This window comes from Schistocerca serialis, chromosome 9 (genome assembly GCF_023864345.2).
Source record: "Schistocerca serialis cubense isolate TAMUIC-IGC-003099 chromosome 9, iqSchSeri2.2, whole genome shotgun sequence".
In the NCBI taxonomy this organism is placed as follows: domain Eukaryota; kingdom Metazoa; phylum Arthropoda; class Insecta; order Orthoptera; family Acrididae; genus Schistocerca; species Schistocerca serialis.
Genome location: NC_064646.1, coordinates 223,162,754 through 223,174,753, shown reverse-complemented (window position 1 = coordinate 223,174,753; position 12,000 = coordinate 223,162,754). Strand labels below are relative to the sequence as shown.

At 40.8% G+C, this 12,000-nt stretch overlaps 1 protein-coding gene across 1 annotated transcript in view; it reads left to right on the top strand.

Annotated features, from left to right (window-relative positions):
• LOC126418982 (G protein pathway suppressor 2) overlaps positions 1–12,000 on the top strand; it is a 109,204-nt gene that overhangs the window by 4,531 nt on the left and 92,673 nt on the right. The gene's annotated exons all lie outside the window — the stretch shown is intronic.

Sequence of the window (12,000 nt, the reverse complement as noted above, 5' to 3'; positions counted from 1 at the left end):
ACTCATATAGATCATGTCCCTTCCTCATTCTACACACAGACAGCACAATCACTGATACTACATGCACCATTGTGTTTATCTGACTAGCAGTCATTCCTTGACATGTGATGCTGCTATCACCTGAATGGCTTTATACCCATAGTGGTTCAGTGGTCATAATGTTCTGGCTGATCAGTGTATATACAGTAAAAAAAAGTGATAAAATAAATAATAATATGAAGCCAAACAAAAAAAACATAAGCCTGGAGTAAGTAATCCGTGGTCTCTGTTGTCATAGCTGTCGGAATGCTGCCTAGAAGTACCGACCAGGGGAACGTAACTGCCACAGGAACTGTCAAATCTTGTGACACATTGTGGCGAGAGAAGGACCACAAGCCATTGTGCCAGTCAATTAATATAATGGTGTAAGCAATTAAATACATTATATAACAAAGAAGAGAGAATTAAAAAGGAGGGTGACACAAGCAGTGTAACAAAATGAAGCATATACCTAATGCACCTAAGGGAAGTAATAACCAAGGAAGGAGTACATGTTAGAGAAATTAAATGATTAATGTAGAAAATTGTCATACAAAGGAAAGTATGCACTGATTGCAAAATAGCTCTGTCAACTGAGCACCCAACCAGGCTGTGCCCCCCCTCCCCCAGGCTCACCTTTTTTTGGTGACCATAGGGCCCCAGCCTTTGCGGCACTACTTCCTCTTTCTGTCTGCAAACCTACGCTTCGACTGTCTCATACCTCTGCTGATTTTCTGATGGATGATCCTTTTGGTGCAGGCCCTGCCTGGACTTGGTTCATGATTTTGGTCTTGATTTCCAGTTTCACTCCTGGTGCTATCTTCACTTTCCATAAACGATTATATGGTCCCTGTTATTAGATTCAACCTGTCACATTTTCCAAATTTTACATGTTGTGCAGGGAAGTTCGCCCACTGTAGTGAATGCTCCACCTGTGTGCTCTTCCACCCAGGCACCCTTCCTTCCTGTTGTCGTAGTATACCCAAAATATAGCATGGTAGCCATCCCATTGTGTGTGTGTGTGTGTGTGTGTGTGTGTGTGTGTGTGAGGGGGGGGGGGGGATGGGATCAACATGTACTTACACAGTGGTAGCCCCCTGACCATGCAGGGGCACTGTTGGTGCCTGCACTGCACACTCCTCATGTATGCCATGGAGTATGTGCCTATCATGACTGGGGCAAGGGGACTCCCAGTAGCAGATTACTGGCCAGGTAGCCATTTCTGTGGCTGGGTGGTGCCCATGGGAAGAGACCCAGTTCAGAGTGGATGGTGTTGTGGCAGGTAGTTTGCACATGAAGTGACTTAAACTTTCTCCCGCTGGTGGCCACATGGCCCCAGCAGTCTCTTTGGATGGAAAAGCGTCTTATGATGCAACAAAGTACAATCCCAATGAGTTCCCTCCCCTGGCCATGCCATGGAAGAAATAAAGGACTAGATGACAAGGAGCAAAATCCCCCCTACCAATACCTGGTCTGTACCAGGACCAACGGGGACACCTTTTTGGCCACAAAGCCTTTACTTTTTGTCACCACATTGAAGACAAATATGAGGAAGCTACAGCCACCTCTAAAATGAAGAGCGGTTCTCTCCTCACGCCCTTCTGGAGGTGTCTCATCCTCCTCCAGTTTTTCTAGCTAGGAAGAGATCTCTCAAGACTCTTCCTTCCATGGTTCCTGCTGATCCACAGCGAGGCACTAGCCTGTGCCTGAAGGCACCACAGGCTGCTGGCTGTTGGAATTATCATTCTATCTCTGTCCCAGAATCCAATTCAAGGAAACCTTCCCAGTTGTCCTCCTTATAAGGAGGTCAAAAAAATCCTCTAAGGTACCAACAGACTCTGCATTTAATCCTTCTGTGTCCAAGGTGGAGATCCCAGTGGTCCCTGAGACACCAGGTCTCCCCAGGCAATTGCCGCAGAACCTATGTCATTTATCTCCTGACATCTTAAGCGGTGGCAACACATTACCCTGGTGACAACCTGCCTGCCCCTCGTCACTTCATGCCCCCACATTATTCAGAAAGTCTGAACCTCCAGTGGAATTTTTATGGATTTTTCCACCATCTGGCTGAGCTATGGCAGCTTTTAAGCACTTACCTTGCATTCTGTATTGCCATCCAGGAAACATAGTTTCCGGCAACTCGAACCCCTGCTCTTCATGGCTACTGATGTTATTTTAAGAATCAAACAAACTGTAAGAGGGTATTGGGTGGAGTTTGTATGTGTTCCGTGTATGTATGTGTGGAGTTTGTAGGTATGTGCTTCAGGTAGGTAAGGGCACATCAGGATTTTACCATCTGTAATGTTATCTCCCTTCTGATGTTCTGTCTGCATTACTCTCTCAGCTCCCCCCACCTTTCCTAGTTTTGGGTGACTTCAATGTCCACAATCCTTTGTGGTGTGGTACAGTGATCACTGCCAGAGGTAAAGAAATTAAAACTTTATTGGCAGGGCTCGATCTTTGTCTTCTGAACGATGGTGCCGCCACACACATTATTGTGGCTTAAGGAACTTATTCAGCCATTGACTTCTCCTTTTGCAGCCCTGATCTTGTACCATCTATCCATGGGAGGGTCTACAATGATCGCATGCTGGTGACCACTTCCCGATCTTCCTGTCCTTCCCTCAGCCGTGCTTCCCTGTACACCCACCCAAATGGATTCTTCTTAATGCTGACTGGGATGGGTTCACCTCTGCTGCCATCCTTATCTCCCCAGTGCAAGGCAGTATCAATGTAGCTGTTCGACATGCACTGGAGCCTCAAAGAAATGGATATAGGCATGCATATTCAAATACAGAGATTTGTAAACAGGCAGAATACGGTGCTGCGGTTTGTAACACCTACATAAGACGACAAATGTCTGGCACAGTTGTTAGATTGGTTACTGCTGCTGCAATGGAAAGTTATCAAGATTTAAGTGAGTTTGAACATGGTGTTATAGTCTGTGCATGGGACATAGCATCCTCGGGGTAGCGATGAAGTGGGTATTTTCCTGTACAACCATGGCACGAGTGTACCATAAATATCAGGAATCTGGTAAAACATCAAATCTCCGACATTGCTGCGGCCATTAAAAGATCCTGCAAGGACGGGACCAATGATGACTCAAGATAATCGTTCAGCACGGCAGAAATGCAACCCTTCTGTAAATTACTGCAGCTTTAAATGCTAGTACACCAGCAAGTGTCAGCACACGAATCATTCAACGATACATCATCGATATGGGCTTTTGGAGCTGAAGTCCCACTCATGTACCCTTGACGACTGCATGACACAAAGCTTTACGCCTTGCCTGAGCCTGTCAACACTGATATTAGACTGTTGATGACTGGAAACAGGTTGCCTGATCGAATGAGTCTCGTTTCAGACTGTATCGAGTGGATGGATGTTAAAAGTATGGAGACAACCTCATGAATCCATGGACCCTGCATGTCAACAGGGGATTGTTGAAGCTGGTGGAGGCACTGTAAAGATGTGGGGTATGTGCAGTTGGAGTGATATGGGACCCCTGATATGTCTTGATATGACTCTGACATATGACACGTACATAAGCATCCTGTCTGATAACATGCATCCATTCATGTCCATTGTGCATTCAGACATACTTGGACAGTTCCAGCAGAACAATGTGACATCCCACATGTCTAGAATGGCTGCAAAGTGGCTCCAGGAACTCTCTTCTGAGTTTTAAACACTTACACTGGCCACCAAACTCCCCAAACATGAACATTATTCAGTATATCTGGGATGCCTTGTAGCGTGCTGTTCAGAAGAGGTCTCCGCCCCTTTGTAGTCTTACAGATTTATGGACAGCCCTGCAGAATTCATGGTGACAATGCCCTCCAGCACTACTTCAGACATTAGTCCATTTCATGCCACGTCATGTCGCGGCATTTTTGCTTGCTCGCAGGGGCCCTAAACGATATTAGGCAGGTGTACCAATTATTTTGGCTCTTCTGTGTACGACGACAGCTATTCTTTTGGCTGCCAACCATGCCATCCCATGTGCCTCAGGATCCCCTCATCAAAAGATGATACCCTGGTGGACCCAGAAATCGCTGCAGCTATTAGAGACTGTAGGCGGGCTCTCCAATGCTATAAGCAGCACCCTTGACTGGAGCACCTCGTTACCTGTAAATGGCTCTGTGCCCATGTCTGCTGCCTCATAAAATGACAAAAGCAAGAATCCTGGAAGTAGTTTCCACCATTGGATTACGTACAGGTATGGGCAAAGATCAGAAACCTCTACGGTTTCCGGTCTCCTGCAGGTGTACCAGATATTTCCTAAGAGGGTACCGTTGCCGAACATTTTGCTGAGAATTATGCGTGCACATCTGCATTTGAGAACTACCACCCCCCTCTTTCGGCTCATTTAACAGTGGGCATAGTGAACACACTTATCTTTTACTACCTGCCACCTGGAGCCATATAATGCTCCATTCAGAGAATGGGAACTATCCAGTGACCCAGACCATTGCTCTGAATGGCAAACATTAGATTATTTTAAACATTTTTCTATTTGAAGTGGAACAGATGCTTAGTTGAAGACAAGCCAGTTGGAAAGTTACAGCTGGGGAACAAAATTCATTACAGAACACACACACTTGTAGAAGTAATTTCCGTGATTCTGAAAAACCTGTCATTTAGCCAACTATAGCGTTATGTGGCTGACCGCAGTGAAATAATGTAAGCTGCTGTACGTAAAACCGACCCCGAGTACAGACTGTTCGCCAATTGCACACAATTTGTTGACTGCTAGGAGCAGAATATGTTAACATGTAAAAATTAGGCAGTAAATAAATAACACATAAACTAATGCAAACAACTACTTCAAACCAATAGATGACAATCGGTGGGTGACAGTGAGCAGTCTAGTACTTGGCTGAATTTTCGTGCTCTACCCTGTACCACTGAAATAATATTCTAGAAGTTATGGTATTCTCTTTACAAAATATGAGACCAGATTATGGAGTGTGGGCTTCATTCGGTTATAAGTCGGCCTGCCTTCCATAACAATGAACACACCGTGGATCAAAGAAAGACGGAAAATGACCACTCGTGTATGCCGTACCGACTTCCTTTGCATGCTTAATAACAAAAAACTTGCCTTTTTATATGTCTTCTACTGTTTATCGAAATAACAAAGTAAGCTGATATGCACTTTTGTTACCTAAAAAGATGTATGTATTACATACAATGTAATTTTTATGTAATTTATGTAATTATAAAATACATTTTAATTACTGGCCGTGGGTGCTGAATAAAACATGAAAAGAACCAGAAGTCCAGAGTTCAAGAAAGGTTTGAAACAGATCTAGAAAGGGTGTGTGCAGCGAACGAGGTGAATGACAACTCTACACTGAACTAACTGGTCACAGTCGGCAGTGGAACTGCAGCCAAGGGAGACCAAGACAAAGATGGGAATGGGACCGAGGCTGGAATGAGACTGGCCGAAGTGGCGCTTTGGTAATGAGACCAACCGTTTCTCGTTCCCAGGAACTATAAGTAGCAAGCTGCGACCAAAGTGAACTATGAAAGACCGTTCCTTAGAAAACGTTCCTTGCTCCTTCCATTCATCTAGGTAAACGGTTCCTTTGGAGCTGTTAGTTTGTGAACGACTTATCTCTATTTCGGGCTTCTTTATATTCTGTTGTTGTTGTTGTTGTTGTTGTTGTTGTTGTTGTTGTGGTCTTCAGTCCTGAGACTGGTTTGATGCAGCTCTCCATGCTACTCTATCCTGTGCAAGCTTCATCATCTCCCAGTACTTACTGCAACCTACATCCTACTGAATCTGCTTAGTGTATTCATCTCTTGGTCTCTCTCTATGATTTTTACCCTCCACACTGCCCTCCAATGCTAAATTTGTGATCCCTTGATGCCTCAGAACATGTTCTACCAGCCGGTCCCTTCTTCTTGTCAAGTTGTGCCACGAACTCCTCTTCTCCCCAATTCTATTCAATACCTCCTCATTAGTTATGTGATCTACCCATCTAATTTTCAGCATTCTTCTGTAGCACCACATTTCAAAAGCTTCTATTCTCTTCTTGTCCAAACTACTTATCGTCCATGTTTCACTTCCACACATGGCTACGCTCCATACAAATACTTTCAGAAACGACTTCCTGACACTTAAATCAATACTCGATGTTAACAAATTTCCCTTCTTCAGAAACGCATTCCTTGCCATTGCCAGTCTACATTTTATATCCTCTCTACTTCGACCATCATCACTTATTTTGCTCCCCAGATAGCAGAACTCCTTTACTACTTTAAGTGTCTCATATGCTAATCTAATTCCCTCAGCATCACCCGACTTAATTCAACTACATTCCATTATCCTCATTTTGCTTTTGTTCATGTTCATCTTATATCCTCCTTTCAAGACAATGTCCATTCCATTCAACTGCTCTTCCAAGTCCTTTGCTGTCTCTGACAGAATTACAATGTCATTGGTGAACCTCAAAGTTTTTATTTCTTCTCCATGGATTTTAATACCTACTCCAAATTTTTCTTTTGTTTCCTTTCCTGCTTGCTCAATATACAGATTGAATAACATCGGGGAGAGGCTACAACCCTGTCTCACTCCCTTCCCAACCACTGTTTCCCTTTCGTGCCCCTCGACTCTTATAGCTGCCATCTGGTTTCTGTACAAATTGTAAATAGCCTTTCGCTCCCTGTGTTTTACCCCTGCCACCTTTAGAATTTGAAAGAGAGTAGTCTGGTACTGTAGTAAATAATGATGATGACTGTAGTGAGTAGATATGTATTTGATTCTCATTTTTCAAAAGCCTAAGTGGTGCAAAGTTTGGAATGCTGCAAGAATAACACTGAGTAAAAAAGCTAGTAATATAGATAAAAAATAAAGGACATGCAGTTATTACTTTACAGATAGATTAAAAAAAAAGAGTTTGGGCATACATGACTGCTATGCAGAAAAATCTGTTCAAGTACTGGAAATTATAATTCTTCTTTTTAAAGTTGAACATTGTTTACACTGTCCAAAACCACTTATCATAGACTCCCATCAGATACTTCCTTGGGAAATTTACCAAGGAGTGGTTCATATGCATTCACACACAATCCTAGGGAATAAAAAGGTGTAGGTGTATGGTTTCTGTCATCCTCGGAAAGTGAAAGAAATCACTTGGCATGGGATATGAAGGATATTAGGGTTTAATGTCCTCCTGATGATGTCATAAGTGAGGTCTGGGCTGTTAGGTGAATATGGAAGTCTTGTGGTCTCACAACCTTTCAAGACATACCTGTGTATTTGCTGTCCTGTTAGGAGATCAGTAATGATGTTAAATAAGATCTTATTCATTTTATTCTCATGGACTGCTTACATAGGGGTACTGCAGTATATCCATCTGTGGTTACATTTATACCTTAAAGTGCATAATGGAGCAATGTGTCCACTAGTTGTGAAGAAAATGCCAAGCACCCTTTTACCTATGTTCTTCCTTAACTTTTGTTGTGAGAGTCTGACACCAAAAAGGTCCCTTTTTGTTTTTGGATAAAATAAAATTACTGTAACCACATTTCTTCAATACCAATTAGAATTTTGAATATTTGTTGTAACCCACTGGAACTAAATCCATTAACCACTCACTAACAAAGCTCAAAATGCTTAGTCTTTTGGTTTTGCATGACCCAGTGTTGTCTGTAGTGACTGATTTGACATAATGATTTTCATATATAACATCTGAGACATGCCTATCAGTACAACCCAAAATACACCAGTTGTGTTGGTAGGTGCATTCTCTACCAATAACTCTTTCAACATCTAGTGCATTTCTTTTGGTAAAAACTGTTTTTGGTTGCTTGGATTCACTTTCATAATTAAGTCAGTTTCTTTTATACCTGAATTCATTGAATCAACAAAATACCATGGTCATGGAAGGAAAATCCAAAAATACTAAATTTAATCAACCAAACTTGTTGCAGCCTTTTAGCAGTTTTGAAATCTTTAATGATCTCACAGGAGTGCTACTGTTCAAAGCCCATGATGGATAGCAGCTTAATAATGAGAGGAGCACTACAGTGCAAACATCTTTTGCCACTGATGATGGTCAAAACTTGCAAATATTGCTTGGACTGGAACATTGTTAATGTGGGTCTTTCTTGAAAGAGCAACAATGAACATGTAGGTAATTTTTAAACTTAGTGTTATCCTTTTGTTGCACGAATGTGTATGAGAATGCCGAAGGCATAACACCACTGGAATGAGATTGTACTTAATGCAAGGGAAGTCATACAAAAATTGTTGAAAATATCAAGCTAGTTTTAAGAATGTAGTGATATGAAAAAACTGATAATCACTGCTCTTACACATAGTTGAGGTGACAAAAGTAGTTAGAAAGAAGAAATAAATGAAAAAAAGAACCAGTAAGCAAGTCCTTTGGTCCACGCTCTTCTTAGAAAAGGATATGCCATTTTAAGCTGTTTCCTTCACGAGAATAAACATTTTGGAGTGATAACCTATGTAGAAGAATAAAGTTTATGGGATGTTAATCCGCAGTGTTCCACTACGACTTTGCACTCTTTCAAATTTTATTGCCTATTTTTGAACTGTCTTGATTACCAACAATATTTTCTTCTGTGAGCTGCATTGACAAATGAAATTTTGCTCGAACAGTCCACAGGTATACTGCTGGTTCATAGTGTCCAACGGGCACAATATTTCGGTTAACTCAGTTCGTCAGCACACCTAACGATGGCGACATGTCTGATCACCGAAATATTGTGCCCGTTGGACACTATGAACCGGCAGTATATCCGTGGACTGTTCGAGCAACAAATATGCTGGGAGAAACTGAAGAATCACAAATGAAATTTTGTTAGTGGCATGCATTTGCCTTTCTTTTCTGTCCATACTTCTTTCATTCTTTTGTTGTGGGCTTCTTTTCTTTCTTGACACCATGCTGTACTAGCCTCCTTCTTTGGTTTCTCTTCTTGGTCAACTTTCCACTTGTGAATTTTGGATCTGAAGATTTCCCTGTTTCGGATATCCTCTGGTGTAATTCCTGCTAGTTTCAGATCTGTTTTGATTTTGCCAATCCATTTCATTGGGCCGGTTTTAGATTTACTCCTGTTATCGTAGAATTCGACTACTTGCTTTGTAAGTCTGTCCGGATTCATTCTTTTGATGTGTCCATAGAATCTTAATCTGTGTTTCTAATGTCACTGTGAATATTAGAGTATTATTTGATTTCCTGTTTGCTTCTGTGCTGATACTGTTCATCTACAAGTTTTGGCCCTAACATTTTTCTTATGATCTTCCGTTCCATTTTCTGAATGTTTTCTATGTTTGTTTTCCTGTTTAAAATTAGTGTCTCTGATCCCTACAGGCATTCTGGTTTTATGACGGTATTGTAATGTCATGGTTTTGTGTGCTTGGAGACACATTTCTTATTGTAGATATTTTGAGTGAGTCTGTAAGCAGTGTCCATCTTTTGGCATCTGACTTCGTTGGCTTTCGTTTATATTCTATTTTCCTGAATCGTTTCGCCGTGATATTGAAATTGTGGGACTACTTTAATTTTGCCATATTTTGTCTCCATGAATTTTGGTGCTTGTTTGTTGCAAGTCATATATTCTGTTGTTTCAAAAGATACTTGCAGGCCGACTTTTTCCACAGTTTCTTTCAGGAGTTCAAATCTGGTTTTTGGCTGTTGAAACATCGTGAGTTAAGATGGCTAGATCGTCTGCAAATGCTAAGCAATTTACTGTTCATTTTCCTCTACCGAGAGTAATTAGATGGTCAATCTTGAGGACTGATTTCAGTTTGTGCCGTTCTTGTATCACCTTCTCAAGGATGCAGTTTAACAGTAGTGGAGAGAGACCATCTCCTTGTCTTACTCCTGTTTTGATCAGAAAAGGTTGAGATTTCCTCCATAAATTTGACTTCAGATTTTGTGTCTATCAATGTCTGTTGTAGGATTGCAAGTGTTTTCAGATCTAAACCCTATTCTTTTAATATTTGGAATAATGATTGATGATCAACTGAATCGTAGGCTTTTTTAAAGTCAACAAATGTGCAAACTACATCTTTGCCACTTGTTCTCTGATGTCTTAAGATTAGTTTTAAGTTCAGAGTTTGCTCTGGATATGAATGACCTTGTTTGAATCCTGCCTCATATTCTCTAATTTTTGGTTCTAGTTGCTGTTGTGCTCTGTTGAGAGGACACTGGGATGGAATTTTGTAAGCTACTGATATCAATGAGATTCCCCAATAATTGCTTACATCTGATCTATCTCCTTTCTTATGTAGAGGATGAATTAATACATTTTTCCAGTCGTCTGGAATTCATTCTGTTTGCCAAATGTCTAGTATTATTTTGGTGATTTCTTTTATAGTATTTGGACCTGCTGATTTGAGGATTTCCACTATGATTATATCTTCACCCGCAGCTTTATTGTTTTTAAGATGTTTGATCTGTTTGATGATTTCCTCTACATCCGGTGATGGTGAGTTTGGGTTTGTGGATTCAGGTTCCTGAGGCAGAAATCTTTGTGTTGTTTCTGGGCAGTTCAGCAGTTTTTCAAAATATCTTGAGAGTTCTTTGCAATTTTCGTGACTGTTCAGTGCAAATTGCCCATTTCCTTCCTTGAAGCAAAAATTTTGCAGCGGATATCCTGTGAGTTTTGTTTTGAAATTCTTGTAAAAATTTCGCATGTTGTTTCTTTCAAAGTCTTTCTCGATTTCAAGTAGCTGGTCCTTTTCGAATTTCCTTTTGGTCTTTCTGATTAATTGGGCTGTCTCTTTCCTCACTGCTGAGAATGTTTTGTAATTCTTCTTAGTCTTTCTGCTGTTCCAATTACTGTATGCTTTCTGTTGAGATTGGATTGCTTGTTCACATTCTTCGTTCTACCAAGGGTGTTTTTTTTCTTTTTTGTGGAGGTATCTGTGTTTGTGCGGTTTTGATTAGTTTTCTTCTGAGTTTCTTCCAATTGTCAGAGGGCTTTTTCTCTAATTCTTCTGTGAAAGATGGTTGGATCTGGCTAGTGTCAAATTTTGGGATTAGTGACTTCCTTTTTGTGAACCTCTGAGGTTTTAACTATAGTTTGATTCTTGTTAGGTAATGGTCTGAGTCTACATTTGCACCCTTTCTTGCTTGAATATTCATGATTTCTTTGTGGTTTGGATAGGAAATTGCTACAGGTCAATTTTGAATTCACCAATGAGTGAGTTGGGTGATCTCCATGTCCTTTGTTTTGATTAGTTTCTTCTTGAAATACGTTAACGTGATTTTAAGGTTGAATATGCCACAGAATTTGACCAACCTCTATTCATTTCGATTAGTCCATTTATGTGCTGGGAAGTTTCCTATTATTTTCCTGTATTTTCTTTCTTTGCCTGGCTGCACATTGAAATCACCTAGTAAGATTTTTACATGGTTTTGTGGAAATTTGGATACAATTTCTTCTATTGTTTTCCATGATTTGTCTACCTTTGCATGATTTGTTTTATTGTGGTCATTGATAGGCATGTGTACATTGATCAGTGTGTATGTTTTGTTTGCACACTTTAGGGTGATTGTTATTGGTCTATTATTTACAGGCTTCATGTGAGTTACCGAGTTGAGTATGCTCTTTTTGACTGCAAAAGCAACTCCTAAATGTGGTGTATTTTTGAGAATCTGTTTGTCTGTTTTGCTTTTGAAAAGTCTGTAACTCCCGAAATCCATTGCGTTTTCATCTGTCAGTCTTGTTTCTTGGAGTGCCAGTATTTCCAATTTTTGTTCATTAAGGATTTTCTCTAGTTCATACAACTTCCCTATCCATAAGAGAGAATATATATTTAATGAGCCGAAAAATGTTTTGGTATTTGGGCAAAGTTGGCCAGAGGTCTCCAACTCCCTCTGTATGTGTGTCAAGCCACACTCCCCAGAATCTAATAGTCTGGTTGTGCTGTTGATGGCAGCAGTGGATTGGTTACCACCTATGGGTGCAAATTTGTTTCCTGTCACACTTCATAGTACT